Source organism: Apteryx rowi, unplaced genomic scaffold (genome assembly GCF_003343035.1).
Source record: "Apteryx rowi isolate R43461 unplaced genomic scaffold, aptRow1 scaffold_496, whole genome shotgun sequence".
Classification (NCBI taxonomy): domain Eukaryota; kingdom Metazoa; phylum Chordata; class Aves; order Apterygiformes; family Apterygidae; genus Apteryx; species Apteryx rowi.
In genome coordinates this window covers 164,885-180,774 of record NW_020450756.1, presented here as the reverse complement: position 1 = coordinate 180,774, position 15,890 = coordinate 164,885, and the positions used below count along the sequence as shown (strand labels likewise).

General features: G+C 36.9%; 1 protein-coding gene across 3 annotated transcripts in view; it reads right to left on the bottom strand.

The window, feature by feature from the left end:
• GALNT1 (polypeptide N-acetylgalactosaminyltransferase 1) overlaps positions 1–10,321 on the bottom strand; it is a 70,277-nt gene extending 59,956 nt beyond the window's left edge. For all 3 annotated transcript variants that reach the window (XR_003255715.1, XM_026079233.1, XM_026079234.1), the window contains exon 1: positions 10,144–10,321. The gene's annotated coding sequence lies outside the window, so the exon portion shown is untranslated. The remainder of the gene's footprint in view (positions 1–10,143) is intronic.
• Between the last annotated feature and the right edge of the window lie 5,569 nt (positions 10,322–15,890).

The window sequence follows — 15,890 nt, the reverse complement described above, 5'->3', positions numbered from 1 at the left end:
TCAAAAGGGGAATAGGTTGTCCAGACACACAGGTTTATTAGCTTAATAAAAATATTACAAATGCTTCTAGAAGAAAATTTGAATGATCAAGAATGTAAGTAGATCAGAAGTTGAATAAACAGCAATACAATTTTAATAAAATTAGAACAGCGTTAATTTGATTTGGTCTATAAACAACTTCAGAGTTACTGCTGTCATCTAGCACAAATCATTGAATACAGTCTACATGCGGAAAATAGCTATTTAAGGTGAGGAGGATCAGGTTTAATAAAAAAACTAATGTGGATAAATAAGATGATTACAGGAAAGACTAACAGATTTATAAAAAACCTACCAGGCTCACAAGAACATTCCTTGGATAATCTAGGAATTAAATATTTTCTTAAGTAATCTTGTGCTAGACCTAGATTAGCGATCTTTATACCCCTTGCAATAAAAAAGGATCAAACAATAGTATAGGAAGAATGAAACAATCTTGTGGACTGAAATAACAAGTGACATGAGATTTAATACAATACGTGCAGTATTACGCAGTTGAGTATCAATCACTAACTTTCTGCTATCAGCTGAAGAGTCCTCAATAGAGATAAGAATCATAAGGGTGACAATGACCTGCCACTGTCACCCTGTCATGGATAAAAAGCCAATGAGACTCTTGGATGCATGAAGTACTGTATTTTCAGCAGATCTAAAACCCATAAACTGCTGTACAAGGCACCAGTACTTCACAGTGAAGGGTAGAGGGAGAGGTATGTATTCAGCAAAGCAGATGTCCTAACATTCTCGAATGCCTTTAAGAACAACCCCATCGGGGGACTGGGCACAGCAGTCCAGGTGGTCCTTTCCCATCCTACTCTTTCAGCCTGGAATTCATAGAATAGTAATGTGCATAAATGCAAAAGCATAAAGGAATTGCTTCCAGAAGCAAAGCAGATGCCAGACCTCTGTAAGAAAGTTCCTCCACACCAGTTTGATCTTCAGGGTGAGGTTTTTTTTTTAGTCTTTTGGAGGGGAGCGGGGGGAACCCTCCCCACACACTTTTCTTGATTCCTCTACTGCCAGGCTCTCCTAAGAGATGTTTTTTAGAATAAAATAAAAAAAATCCATTGCAGAACTTCTCAAACTAAAGCCTTTGCTTTAAGTCATTTCTCCTCCCCAGCCCAAAAAGATATTCTTCAGACTGACTTCAAGAAACCCGTCTTGTTTACAGAAACAAACTAAACTGGGCAAGGTTTCAAAGGACCAGATGAATGAAATTTTAATCAAATAATATAATAAGTTCAGAAGTTTATCCACAGCTTTTGGATTTAAAATACTTTTCTTTTTATAATATTTTTTGCTACACAACAAAAAAAGAAGTAATAGACTGATCCAGTAAAGGGTCAGGATATTCATTTTTGGAAGATCACTGTAAATGTTACAAGAGCTCAAGAGGATTGTAAAAATTTGGAAACTAAGAACAGAATTAAAGTACAAAGACTACTGAGAAAGTAGCTTTCCAACGACTAAAACAACCAATGCTCTAATTTTTCTGCCTGCTCAAGTTTGAAGGAAAATTAACTGAGAAATATACAGATTTATTCAGGCACCCTTCAGATGTTTCCATTCTCTCCTAAACCACTTTGCGATTTAAAATGTATTTGTTATGCTCAGTGAACAATCAGTATACACTACTTAGTCCTGCACCCCCCCCCCMAAAAAAMCCCTTATAAATATTTAAAAATTACTGCTTCAAACATTGGGAGTACACCATTAGTTCAATTTAATTGCCAACATATAACAAAATGAATACACAGACATATAGTACCTTGAAGCTAATAACAGTACCTTTTAACATAGGCTTTCAGTTATTAGCTATTACAGTCCTGGCAAGTAAATCCAAGCAACTGCTACTCAAATCTCTTCCTTCTCCAGCTGAACAGTTGATACAGCCTGCCCTGACAGGATATGCAATCCTTTTAGGAAAGCAGATCTGTAAGCCTATAGACAGGTGTTTTTTCCCCTGAAATAATCACAGTCCTAGAGTGGGCTGCTGACACCTCAGATGCTGACGAAGAGAAGACATTCCTCTTCAGAGCCACAATGACTTCATACACATGCTCCGGAAGGGCTACCGCGTGTGCTCCACTTCCTTGGAGTAACAGCCTTTAGAGAACACAGACGGCATCTTCAGCAGTGAGTAGTGCAGGCAGCAGCGAGACAATAAGTACTTCAAGAGCAAGAAGCTTTTGTTCTCAACAGCAGCGCCAGGATTTTGATGTCAGCACTAGCACTGCACAAAGCTCATAAGCAAGCTCCTGATATACAATAGTTAATGCCTGAAGATGCATCAGTAAGACTTATTTGAGCCTTATGCTACCCTTTACAGAGGCCTGAAAACCAGAGGTGTTTTGTTTTGTGGGGGGTTTTGGGGGCGTTGGGAGGGGAAGAGGAGTATTTTTTGAAAGATTCACAAATGGTGACCCAGCACTTAGCTTGCTCAGTACAATAATGCTCCCTCCTCCTCCTGACCAGCATCTCAGAGCTGCAAGCTGACCCCAGCCTTTAAGAAATCTCTACAGAGTTGTGTTAGCTGGTCTTCCAGTTCCAGCACTCCAGGACTGGAAGAGAAAAATCCACACCACATCACAGTTCTAGGTGAACACCTCCATTTCTCAAGAAAATGAATTCTGTCATGAAGGCTATGTAAATGCTGCAAGCTTACCATTACTTGGAAGATGTGCAGGTTTTAAAACTAAGTAATTTATCTTAACTCTCAGAGGTAAATGCAGATATCCATGGTTCTTTTAAGCAACAACAAAAAGCTAAATTACCTCAAATATATATTTCAAAGGGACAGTCTCACAGCAGTAGAGAAGAGACTATTAGTATATTAGTACGCTCACAATTTGCTATCTGCAACAAAAACCTGTAAATACCTCCACATTTTTTATATCCACAAGTTTGTGACATGTGGTAACACAACATGAAGGCTTCTAGCTAAAAGCAGCATCAATTGGTCTCACAAAGAGTATGTTCACTAACACCAAATGCAGGCAAGCAGTGAAGAGTTTCTAATAATCAAGAAGTCAAGTCACACATGCAAAAGAGACTACTTTAAATCATCTGACAGGTGCAAGAGCTATAAGTAGAACTGACTACCTGACATGATTCCTTTTACAGTTAAAATTCCTGCTGAAAAAAACTGACATTTACTATTGAGATGGCAACCTTCTTCGAGCAATCATATCCACTAGATTAGACTATGTGGCGGTAAATAAAACACTAGAAGCTGTTCCACATTCTCAATATTTATTTTCCATTTTCCCTTACCACATTTTTGCATAGTGTGCCAAATCAAATTTATTTCCAAAACTTTTTTTGAAATTCTACATTAAAGTGTCAAACTGCAAACCCACTTTTTACCAGCTTTCTGAGGCTGGACTAAAATGAACATTATCCTCACTAACTGATCGCTCTTGACATGGATGTGTCAAATACCCAGTAGAATTTTCTGCAGATGATACTTTCTTCAGTCACCACATGTGAACAGTTAGAAACCTCAGGTAATGTTCGCTTTTGAACTATATGAGGGAAAAAGCAGAGATTCCTACTGAAGTCACTGACAGCCACAGAGACAAAGGGGGTTTGAACTTACTCCATATCCTAGTATTAAGATACAAGTTAAAAGGGAAGAAAACTACAACTAGCAACTCAGGTGTCAATATTAAAGAATCACAAGTTCCAAGGAGAAATCCTTCACTACTTAGAGGACAGGCAACAGGACTCACTGTCACCAAGCTAGTTAAACATTTTTAAAAGACTGTCAAAGACCTAAGCAGACTATGAACTAAAAATCAAAGGATCAAAAGAATGTTTTATAAGACATTCTTGAAACTTCTCTCATATATTATTAGACATTGTTAGATCTTGCAAGCTAAGTCTCAAATGTTTTAAAATATCCAAACTGTGTAAAGCAGCTAATTTTCTTTAGATATGTATCAAAAGAAAAGCTACAGTGGAATAAAATTGTTCATTAATTCAAACACTGTAAAGATGGCAGAAGACATAGACAAAGAGTTATCATTAAGGATGTATCCTTTATGTCCAAGATAATTTGGATGAAAGAAGAGTAGAGTCAGCTAATTAGCACCAACTGTCCTTACATGAGGAACAGCAGAAACCTCTAATCTTGATAGCTTTCTATTGTAGATTAATAATCCAGAAGGGGAACCAGAAGAAATACAAAATATGAATGAAGGCTACTGATGCATCACTGCAAGGAAAATTGAGAAACAAAACCATATAAAAAAAAATTAAGAACATTATTTCTCTGCATTCAATATATCTGGAAAATATTCCAAAAAAGTTAGTGTTTAAAATAAAAGCAGCTTTGAAAACAATACAGGTAAAGAAAAATTAGTGTTACATGCTTGGGTCATAGGTGGTCATCCTAGACGAACTGGGTGGATTCTGCCTAGCATAACTGCACAACTTGCTAGCAAACCAAATGCAGGCAGTTATCAAGTTAAAAAGTACTGAATAGGATAATGCATATGACCAAAGATTGAAAGAATAAGGGAAATGTAAGTTGACAAAGTAAGGGAGACAACCCTTTAAAATGTGGTGGGTTAGATTTTCCAAAAAAAAAGTTGAAAAAAGTTATGTTAACATGATTTACTTTCCATCCCTCTAACAGTAATGTTGCAGACAGTAAAAAATAACTTGCCCAAGGAAGCATCAGAATCCTAACCAAAAATAGTTGAGCATTTTTGCAGGGCTAAACACTTTTTGAAATATATAGAAGAACAAAGAAAAAAAAAAATCAGTTCTCTACTTCAAAGCAAAAAAGGACTCAAAGTACATCTGAATACGTTTGTTTCTTTCTCTAAACAGAAAAGTCTGATCAGATACTGGGGGGGAAGCATTGTCCAATGGTCAGCCACAAGACATTTTAACTTGCTTACAGCCTTTTCTCAACAATTAAAAAATATTTGATTATGAAACACACACTTTTTTTCCCCAAATATATAGATGGCTATTGATAAAAATGACATAGCTGCTACTGTAACAGACTTCAGTTATTTCTTTTCTTTTCAACTTAATAATGAGATCAAAGCACTATTTTCTTAAAAAAGTTCTTACAACACAAAAGTTATATTCCTAAATCCACTTATTCAACACAAATTATTCAATACAATCCTACATCAAATTGATACATTCATGAAATTATTGGAATATGTCTCATAAAAACTTGTCACCCTTCTCCACTTCTAACTTTCCCTTTCCCTCTTATCTAAAGCAAATGCTATAAATCTATTCTTTCTAATTCTGCCTTCCCAGAGATCTCTGGCAACAAATAAATATCAGAAAGCATAATATATCTCAGGCTTAAGTTCTTCATTTCCCTTGTCAATCCAAGGAGAATTACATGTGGTATAAAAAGAACAAACCACAAGATTTTCTTCAAGGACTCATGAATTTGTCTGTGGGAAGTCTGTTCCTAAACTTTGTATTTTGGGGTTCTACTTTGGATAGGTAAACATGAAGAAACGAATTGCCACATGAAAAACAAAATAAGCAGACTAACAAAGCAGAGTCCTGAAAATCCTTTAGAATTTGGGGTCCTTTGTAAGCCTGGACAAGGAAAGAAGAAAGAGAAAGGGAGAAGTTGATAGAATAGTTAGCAAGCACAGCTCGATATAGAGATGGTTTTTGTTCAGGGCTAGAGTCCCAGATACTTTCTCTGTCCCCATGGCGTCCCGGTCTTCTCAGCCCTGGGACTGCTATTTCTAGAGGACCAGAGCTTTAACTCTGGAATTCAGATTTTAGGTGAGCTAGAGAAGTTCATAGATTGAAGCACTTGTTATGCCTAAGAGTACAAAAGAAGTTACTGTCCAATCTGAACTGCCCCAAAGCCTAGTTTCAGATTTTAGGACATTCACACAAAAGTCCACTCTCCCTTTCCTTTTCACTGCATTTTTCCTCTCTATAACAAGCAAGCAAACTATGGTAGGCAGGCAGCAGATCTGACCACTTCTGTTCCATGCAAGCAGACACAATCACTTTCCCCATCACTCTTATATCTCCTAGGTTGCTACCATACCAAAAAGCATGAAGAAAACAAATGGAGCAGAGCCAGAAGGGAAAGGTGGTCTTCTGCTGCTGTCAGATTCAGGTTGATTTAACAAGGAAAAAAAAAAAAAAGAGGAGGAAAAAAAAAGTTAAGACTCCACTTGTCTAAGAAACACACAGCTGCCCATATGAATAAAAAAAAACAAAACAAAACAGAAAAAACCTTAAACACACAGTATTCACCTATCCACTGAATATGCCTTCCTATAAGGGATAACTAACAATTATAAATGCATAGATATTGCGATTGACCATGGGGACATGCCTAGCTCATTAAAGTTATCCGAAGTCATAGTTTCCATATTCTGCCAAGCAGAGGGGAGAGAACTAGGTTTGACACAGCTCATATGCAAGTCCTAACGCAAATAAACGAAATAGGTTTTACACTAGTAGTCACTACAAGTGTGGAATTGCACCCCAGTTCATGAAAAGGAAATTTTCTAGGCAAGAAAGAAATCAGAAGAGCCATGAAAGACTGGCAGAAGGTTAATAGCAAAGAAAAAAAGACAGCATATGGCCAGCCAGTAGAATCAAACAACTTTTAATTGTGGAATACTGAGACCATATAGTGTGGAAAAAAGAAAAAAAAAATTAAAAAGGACAAGAAATCCAGTCTATGAAGCTCACTGAACACTTTGGCTTCCCCTTGGCTCCCCCCTCCTCAAACACAGACATATTAGATATCCTTAGAAAGAAATTGTTTACAAACCAAAACTCCATTTGCCAGTATTTCCAGACAAACTAAATGCTGACTACATTGAGGACTCTTCTCAGACTCATCTCCAATACTACAATAAATATTTTAAAATCTCTTTACATTCACCATAGTAGTATTTCCAATCAAGCAAGCAAAAAAAACAAAACAAAACAAAAACACACACACACACACACCCCAGTTAAGTGTGGTGTGCTCAAACTGAAATATATAAACTATTAACACTGAGACCAGGAACACATTACATTTAAATCTGAAAAGCCAATATGACAAGAATATTTTGTTTTCTTCTGCAGTTTGGACATACCGTGACAAAAAGCATAACATTATTGATGAGAAAAAGTAACAAAAAAAGAAAAAAGTCTACAAAGAGGTGGATATAAAGTTAAAGCAGCTCTTCAGTAGCCCTATCAAGTCACTGCCATCACAGCATTTGTGCAGGACATCTAAAGGTTAAACAGATCACCTGAGCAGTCTTTCCAACTTTTGTTTCATCAAAAATTTAAAAATTAGCATTCAAGCCCACATTTGATGGCAGGAGTATGGAAAACATAAGACAAGTTCTGCAGAAAACAGCAATCCCATTTTGCCAACAGCTTCAAAAATTCGTACTTTTCTTGAATATGAACAAGGACCTCAAATTTTGAGCCCCTCAGTGAAAGAAAATGCCAGAAAAACAATATCAATAAAACTTAGCAAAAATTTAGTTTTGACTTAAATCATGGAAAATATTTAAACAGCCTTTTCCCACAGGAAAATACTACATTTTCATCATTTTGTAATAGACTTTTTCCAATGTTGCTGGATCTTTTTTCCTCAGTCTCCAGGATTAAAATGGCAGATTCACTCATGTGTTAGACTTCAAGACTACTCTCTTACAGCCAGTGATTCCAACTGGCTCGACTTACAAGTTTTCATCCTAATACGAAAAAGGTTTTGCAAGTTTAAACTAGTCTTATCAAGATATAGGCACTGCACCAGTACAGGGAAAAAAGTGATTAAGTTTAGAATTTGCTATTTGTTGCACTGTGCAGCACTCCAGAGAAATCTGAAGGGTTTTATCTGCAATTATTTAAGGCAGAGAGATTATATTTGAATGAGTGCATTGTGTTTTTCAATTAGCTATGAAATTGATGCTAACGAGTTTCTGCATAATTTCACAGAGAAAATAATCATTAGACCATTAAGTACGGTAGAGAAGTATTAGACTTCACTAAGTTATCTACATTTCTTCAAATATTCAGTTTCTTATTACTTTGCTATTTTTTTCCCCCCTGAAGTTTGTCGGGCACTTTGTAAGAGTTGGCCAACATATTTAATTTGGCACTTCATTTTTGAAGGTACGAAGTTGGCAGTAACTTAAGCTTTTTCACAATTCAAAATTCATATCTGACTAGAAGGCAAGAGAGAAACAGGTCACTGAGAAAAAGTTAATGCTTCAGAAAGCATTAAAAAAAAGGAAACATGATGGAACTGTTTTCCAAATTCAGCTACACATAACTGGAGTGCGCAGCATTTGAGTAGTATAACCACTTAAATTTTAATTTAAATGAAATCAAATAGCTTCTAAAGACTCTTAAATTTTATGCTCCAATTCATTTAAAATGACTTTTCAGTAACTATTCTAAAAGATTTTTTCTGCTTCCCTGAAGATACCAAAATCCTTTCAACAAAGGAGAGTGGACATGCTTGAGAAACCATATCAAATGGTTAGACCATGGCTAGAGATTCATCAATGCTACTACATAAGTACCTGTTACTCTCCCTTCTCTCTCATTCCAGCATGCCAGCCTCCTGCTTTGTTAACAAAAAGTTATACAGCAATGCAACAAACTAGATCAGGGCACTGACAGGACTGAAAAATAGCTAAGAACAATTCTGCTTTTTTTCAGCCGGATCCCCAGAGAGGACCAAAGAATGTCTAGAAGATTAAAGGAGAGGGGAGAGAGGATTGTTYCTCCTTAGAATGCCAAAACTTTATCCGTTAAGTAAGGCATTCATTAAGTCTCCCTGCAACACCACTTTTTTCCACTTATATCAGTTACCTGATTAAATTCACCATGCAGACCAACAACCACAAAAGAGGTGGCTGGGCTACAGGGAAAGAAATATAAGAGGAGCCTAAGCTTGAGAGGCCATAAGCTACAATGATGATCCAATCAGTAAATTGATTATACCTACAAATGTATTCAAATTCAGAAATAAACAAACAAAAACCAGAGCAAGTTTTTCAATCCAAAGTTTTTACTCAGAAAAAACACTGATTTTATTTAACAATAAGAAGTAGTCATTTCAGATGAATTTTCCCCCCTCTCCTAAACTGATGCTTGTTCAAGATATCCTTTTTCAATACTGAATATAAGAGCATGTGCTGAATTAGGATGCTTTGAAACTGACTGGAAAAAGATCAACTTAGAGTTGAAAGAGGCCTTTCTCCTTTTCCCCCACTGAACCTGAACTTCAAAGTTGGTGCCAATGAATTCTTTAAAATATGTCAATGAAAACTAATCTTATGAAAGGTGCTAATAGTTTTTTGTTGTTGTTGTTGCAAACCTAAGCTGAAATAAATGCGCACAAAATGTCAATACTGAAGACATCAATTAGAGGACACAACATTTGACCCAGTAAATACAAGTGAACTGGTTACTGTTTTCTGACAAAGGAAACAGACCTGTGCTACCATATCATTGTCTGTTTGTCTCTTTAAACCTGGGTTCTCCGTCTTATTTCAACCAAACTTTAAAATAAATAAATAAATCAGTAATAAGTGGGAGATGCACACAAAGAGAAAGACTTGACAAGAACTAAGTTATTAAACACTGCATTGGGCCACCAGTGAGTACACATGTAATTCCAATTGTAGTTTAATATGTTATCTCTTGCTCAAGTAGGATGCTTTAAGGGAACTGTGCTTACTGCAGTAGAAGAAAAACAAAACAAACAAACAAACAAAAAAACAGGCTTTGTTAGTTCTGCTGCCCACAGAAAAGTATGCTTCTGTCAGAAGCTATAGCACAAAAGTTCTGTTTATTCACTTGGACATTGTACTTTCAACTACCAGGAGGAAAGCAGAGTAATTGACAAGTTAGGCTTGTGCTAATATCCAAAGAGATTCTGATGGACACCTCTTTAATGGTTGCAGACCACAGACTTGGGCCACCAGGGCCTTGAAAGAACAAAGAAATATGGACTATGTAATGGCAATGTAGTAGCATACATGCGGTCTCTAAGCACTCCCTTTGCTCTAAGACACATCCAGTGCAGACAGACCTTACCAAAGTGTCAAGAATTCCTGGATTATATTTTGTACTAACCTTCTCTGTATGTTTACAGCCATCTGGATGGTCCACAAACACTGGTGGTGAGATCCCACTGCATTGCTGTAGAGCATCTGTGGTAAGATCCATAAAGCAACGTATTGGCCTAGGTCATTCTGACATGAACATAGAAGCAAAAGCAGATGTTTTCCATCCACAAGGTCTTAAGGCTGTCCTAGAAGGAGAACAGAAATTCAAATAAGTTTCAAATTCAATTCTGGCAGAGGTTGAGGTGAAAGGGGAAGGGGAGGAGAGTTTCCCAACCATTTAAGACTTCAAAATCCAAATTTTTGCACAAGGGAGAAGCCAAAAGACAGCTGCTAAGAGAGGCAGTGAACTGAGCCTGTGAGGAAAACATATGCAGACTAAAAAGGAAAGGCGGAACAACAGTCATCAAAATTTTGTAGCCTTTCAAATGATATGATTTGAGTAGGACTGCCTCTCCTCCTAAATAAGCAGTTATCTATTTTTGAGTTCTATATATGTCGCCCTCTATCCAGTCAGGAACACTTAGCACAACAAACTTTGTTCTAGATAAAGCTAGAAAACAGCCTCTCTGTGGCTTACATTCACATGAGCAGCTCTGGAGAAGATCATTCTTCTGAACTGAATTTTTCCATATGTATTCTAGTTTATAGATGTTGGGGCTTTGGGTTTTTTTTGTTTTTTTGTTTTTTAATATACATTCTTTCATCTCTTGCCTACAATTTAAACATTAGTGTTTATAATGATAGCTTTTGTAAAAAAGGTATTACTAAACTAACACAAACTTAAAGTTAAAAAAAAAATAGTTCTTAACAAAGGAGAGTGACACTTGAAAAATGATTTCTGAACCTTTCCAAGGGTTATCTTTTAAATTTTAGCAATACTTAATGAAACAACTCCTTCAAATCTCTCCCTTCACCCAGTTAATACAGCAATGTCTGAAGGAATTTCTAAACAACTGAAAAGTGAACAAAATATCTCAACAGACATGATAAAATAAGTTTTTCCATTTTTAATGCAAGTGTAACTTGTCTACACTTAAGTAAGATTTGCCATATATTATGAGCTCATTTATCATATTTGCCATATTATAAACGAGCCTACTAAATTATACAAGTTTACTGCTCTGCCTGTTTAAACTGATGGCTTTCAGTATTGCTTGTCTAGATGAAAAATAACATAAAACAAAGGAGGAAAAAATAAAGATGCTGACATCTATGATAACTTGACAGTATGGAAGAAATACCTGGTAAGGAAAGCTAAGATTGGCAGTGGAAGAAAAGGCATCTGTCAGCTGCTTATTCCAAAACAAATTATTACTTTACCTGCCTCAGTACAGAGACAAGTATAATATTTGACAGTGTCTTCATTTTTTTCATATCATAAAATAGAAAAGGCAAATGCTTCAACTCATTTCTGCTCTGCATTTGACAATAGATTACTAAAGTACTAAAACTATTCTTATTCTATCAGTATGCATTAAGCAGTTTTATATCCACTGAAGTGGCTTACAGTCTGAGTTTTAAGAGAACTGGCTAAGGATCTCCCAGAAGTAATACAATTTTTAAACAAATCTGAACAAACAGAGAAGTTTCAAAGGGCCAGAAGAATAAGGATACAGTAGATGACCCCAGGCACACACAGCAGGAGAGTTAACATCAATCACACAACACTTTTAGAAAGGTGGCAGTCAAGTGTTAAGAGATCGTGACATAATTCCAGAGACCCAACATCATTTTTTCTAAATCAAATTATTCACAGCCTTCAGAACAGTTAAACAAATGCACAGACTTCTATGAGACATCTGACTAGGTTCTACCTATTATAACATGCAACACACAAATTAGTATTGCTCATGTTAAATTAGCTTTTTTGTATCACTTTTCCTCAAAAAAAGATTCAAGTGCCTTAGAGGTGGAGAACATGATCCATTTTTACAGATGGGCAAACTGGGAAAAGAAGTGATCTGCTGCTCACTACTGGATAAGCTGCTGGCAAAGCTGGGACCAGGCTTTCTTCTGTCCAGTCAAGAGCTTTAACCCAAGTTCATCTGATCTATTTAACTGTTTACATGAATATCCATCCTTTAGTGATTTTGCTAATAAATGCATTTCTTCAAAGGATCCTAAGAAGATATGTTCTTTGTTCACTGCTGTCCTGTATCAGTTCATCAACTTTAAAAGCAAACAAACAAGAACAATGAAAGCAGAACACAAAGAATGGTCCATGCTGCCATTAGTAAGGAAGGCACATCTACCACGGGCAGATGTTCCCTTTTTTGTGGCAAACTTCTACACATTTAAAGGCTCATCTTCTGCCTTGATCTTTTCTTTAGGTTACAAAAAAAGAGAATGCCAATTAATCATTCTTTCTGCAGATACCATCTTTTCTAAATCCCAAGTCATTACCATTGTCCTCCTGTGGCAAATTAACTGTGCCTACATCTTTCTTAAAGTACAATGGCCAAAACCAATACAGTACTTTAACCTTACAAGACAGAACAGAGCAGAAGGCTCAGCTGCACATAACCTCCCGATTACGCCACTGTTTATCCACACCAATACATACACACACCTTTTCTTTCTGAAAAAGATGGCTTTGTTAACTCTTACTTAATTTGTAATCTACTGTTTGTCCTAGACTTTTGAGGGGGGACTACTTAGCAATTGTTCCGTGTGACGGTGTGCTCCTTTCCCCCCACTGATGTGCTCTCTCCCCCTCAACCTGACCTCCCTGTAAACAGCACGTATGTAGGGGCTAATTGAGCATGCACCAACTAAGGCCCGTCTAGTATGCAAATATGACCATGAGTCAATCATCTCCCCCCCATAAATAGGGGGCAGCCCAGAGCCCCTTGAGCTCTCCTGCATGGCAGCGGGCTGCACTGCAGAACCTCCCCCTGAGCAGGGACGCCTCTCAAGGTTACTCCTCGAGGTTGAGAGATTCCTTACCCGTGACAGATCCTCGGTAAGTGATTAATAGCATGCTGAACTTTTGCGAACTTCACGAAACTTTGCTGAGTTATATCTCTGACTAATTGCGCACATAATCCCTTAGACATAAACCGTTGACCAAGTCTGGGACTAGGACTGGATCCAGCCGCACGTAGGCTCCTCTCCAAAGGAGTTTGGAAAGCAAAGGGGGTCCAGTCTGAACCTTGTGACTTAACAGGAGGGTCTCCGTTGCACACGCATCCAACCCTGTCCTTCATGCAGTAAATAACTGAGTGAACCTTGCCAATCGAACCTCATTGAATCATTCTTATTTACGATTGAACTTTGTTAAGTTGCTGTCTTACTGCAATAAACATAGTGCTGCTTCCCTCTTACGAAGGAAGTGCATCACTCCTTTCGYGACATTCCCCATCTTGTATTTTTAGATTATTCCTACTTAAACATAACGCACTTAATTTATTCTACTAAACCATATCTTATACTTGCAGGTCACCTTTCTAACGATCAAGATTGTTTTGAATTGCTGTCTGGACTTCACATGTACATGCACTTATTCCCAAATTCCTGTTGTCTTCAAATCTCATAATCATACTCTATTCCATTATCCAGTTCATTAACAAGAACGATAAGCTGAAACACACGCACAAAACCCTGTACAATATTCTCTCCCTTTCTGAAAGTGAACTACTGAAAAATAACACTCGGCTACTGCTAACCTAATGATTTTACACACATCCCAAAACGGCTTTTATCTAGGCCATGTTTCCTTAGTTTGCTCTGTAAGTGCATCACATGTGGCTTTCCCCCAGTCCACAAGCTTCCTGTTGTAGAGGAAGTTAGAGTGGTTTGACTCTGTTTCTGATCTTCACAGTAAGGCTTGCAAATTTGCATGTTCAGAGAGAATACTGTCTTATAGATAACTATATCTCTTAGGTATGTTTCTATTCTGGCTAGATTTTTCCATTCAATCCTGTCAAGAACGAAAAATTAAGATACAGAATATGTACAGAACTAGCAAATGATTTTCTGATAGTTCAGACTCAAAACAAGAGACATCTTTAATCCAGAAACAGGCAAAAAGAAACCAAGGTGAAAAAGCTGCACTGCACCCTTCATTTCCTTGATGTAAAATGCAAGTTACCCAGAAAATATTTGCAGCCTATGGGCACTGTTGATGTAGACAGGCAGGTGGGTTGAAAGACATGCACACAGATAACAGACCATGCACGTGAACAAAAAGGAGAAAGCATCTGTTGCAATAATAATAGCTTTAAAAATTTCAGCATTTTAATTTAACAGCCCTCCTCTAGAAATAGCAGTTGTGAGTACTTAGACTAAGGTTACCAGCGAGCACCAGTTTTCAATGTTCCTTACTAAGTTACATGGTTCAAACTGAAGATGTTTCCTTTAAACTGTCCATATAAATAGTCTACAGATTTAAAGTGGAATTTTGGGAGCTGGGATTTTGGAATTTGGAGAAAACAGCATCCAAGCAGCTTATGCTTAGAAGGCCTCACATCAAATCCAAATATTTTATAAAATGAAAATTAGATAAGGATGATGGTAGGCCGAGATATTTCTTGCTGATCATTTACTGTCCTGTTTTATACTGCTGGATATTTTGGGTGATGTCTTCAACTTTTTTAATTTTCAGGTGATCGTTAAAAGAGGGAAGCAAAAATTAAAATCCATTTTTTAAAAACAACATCCATATGAATGGGATTGTATACAATATGAAAAAATCAAAGTAACGAGAGAACTCCATAAGTAAAGACAACCCTTACCAAGAGCCAAATGTTCTGTCATCACATGCACAACACCCTCTGCAAAAAGGCTAGGGCACTCACTCTAGAGTGGCACTTGACAGTCCAGAAAGGTATTTTGGAGAACAAAAACAGTGATGCATCACTGGAATCCAGTACTCCGAGATTTTATTTAAACCTAAACAGTTTTAGCCAGCTACTCTGAAACACTGGCCAGAGCCACATATAGGAGTCACAATGTTTGTGGATTGCAAAAATAATTCTCTTATTCAAATAAGTGTCTGTATTGAACAGACATTCAGAGAACATCCTTCTTTCACATTTAATGCCAATAATGACAGCAATTCACACAGTGTCACTTGCACACAGTGAAATATCCATTCTTATTTGACACACTATCCCACTTATGACTTTCACCTCTTCATAAAAATCATACAGTCATTCCATATTATAGTTGCATTATGCATTATCTTCTCAGTCTTTACAATCAATTTCTGTTTATTCAGCCACAAAAAAAAGAAAAAAGAAAAAGAAATCGTCCAGCCCCCAGAAAGTAGATAAACTATTCCATTTTGTCAATTTATTTTTCTACCAGATCAGTCCAGTGAAATGACTTTGCACATGGTCAGAAACCATTAGGGCAAGGGAGCAAACAGGAAAGCATGAACGGGAGAGAAAATTACATTAGCCTGCTATGAAACTCAGGAGAGAAGACACATTTAGAACACTGAGAACACTGCATCTTCTACATGTTGGTCTGGACTGACCAGCAATACCTAAGAAAATAAGATGTCATGGCTTTATTCCATAATTCCCCATGGCTTCATTTTATACAGAAACATAGGAAGGGAAACAATCAGTTGAATACATCTTTCTTAACTGAGACAATATAAAAGTTTTTCTGCATGCAATTTCCTCAGAAAAAATAAAGATTCATAGGCACCATTTATAAAGTCAACAAAACCATAAACACACTTAACAGGTTCAAAGTACACACTGTTAACATCCTATCTCCCCAAAACTTAAAAAAAATTGCCAAGAT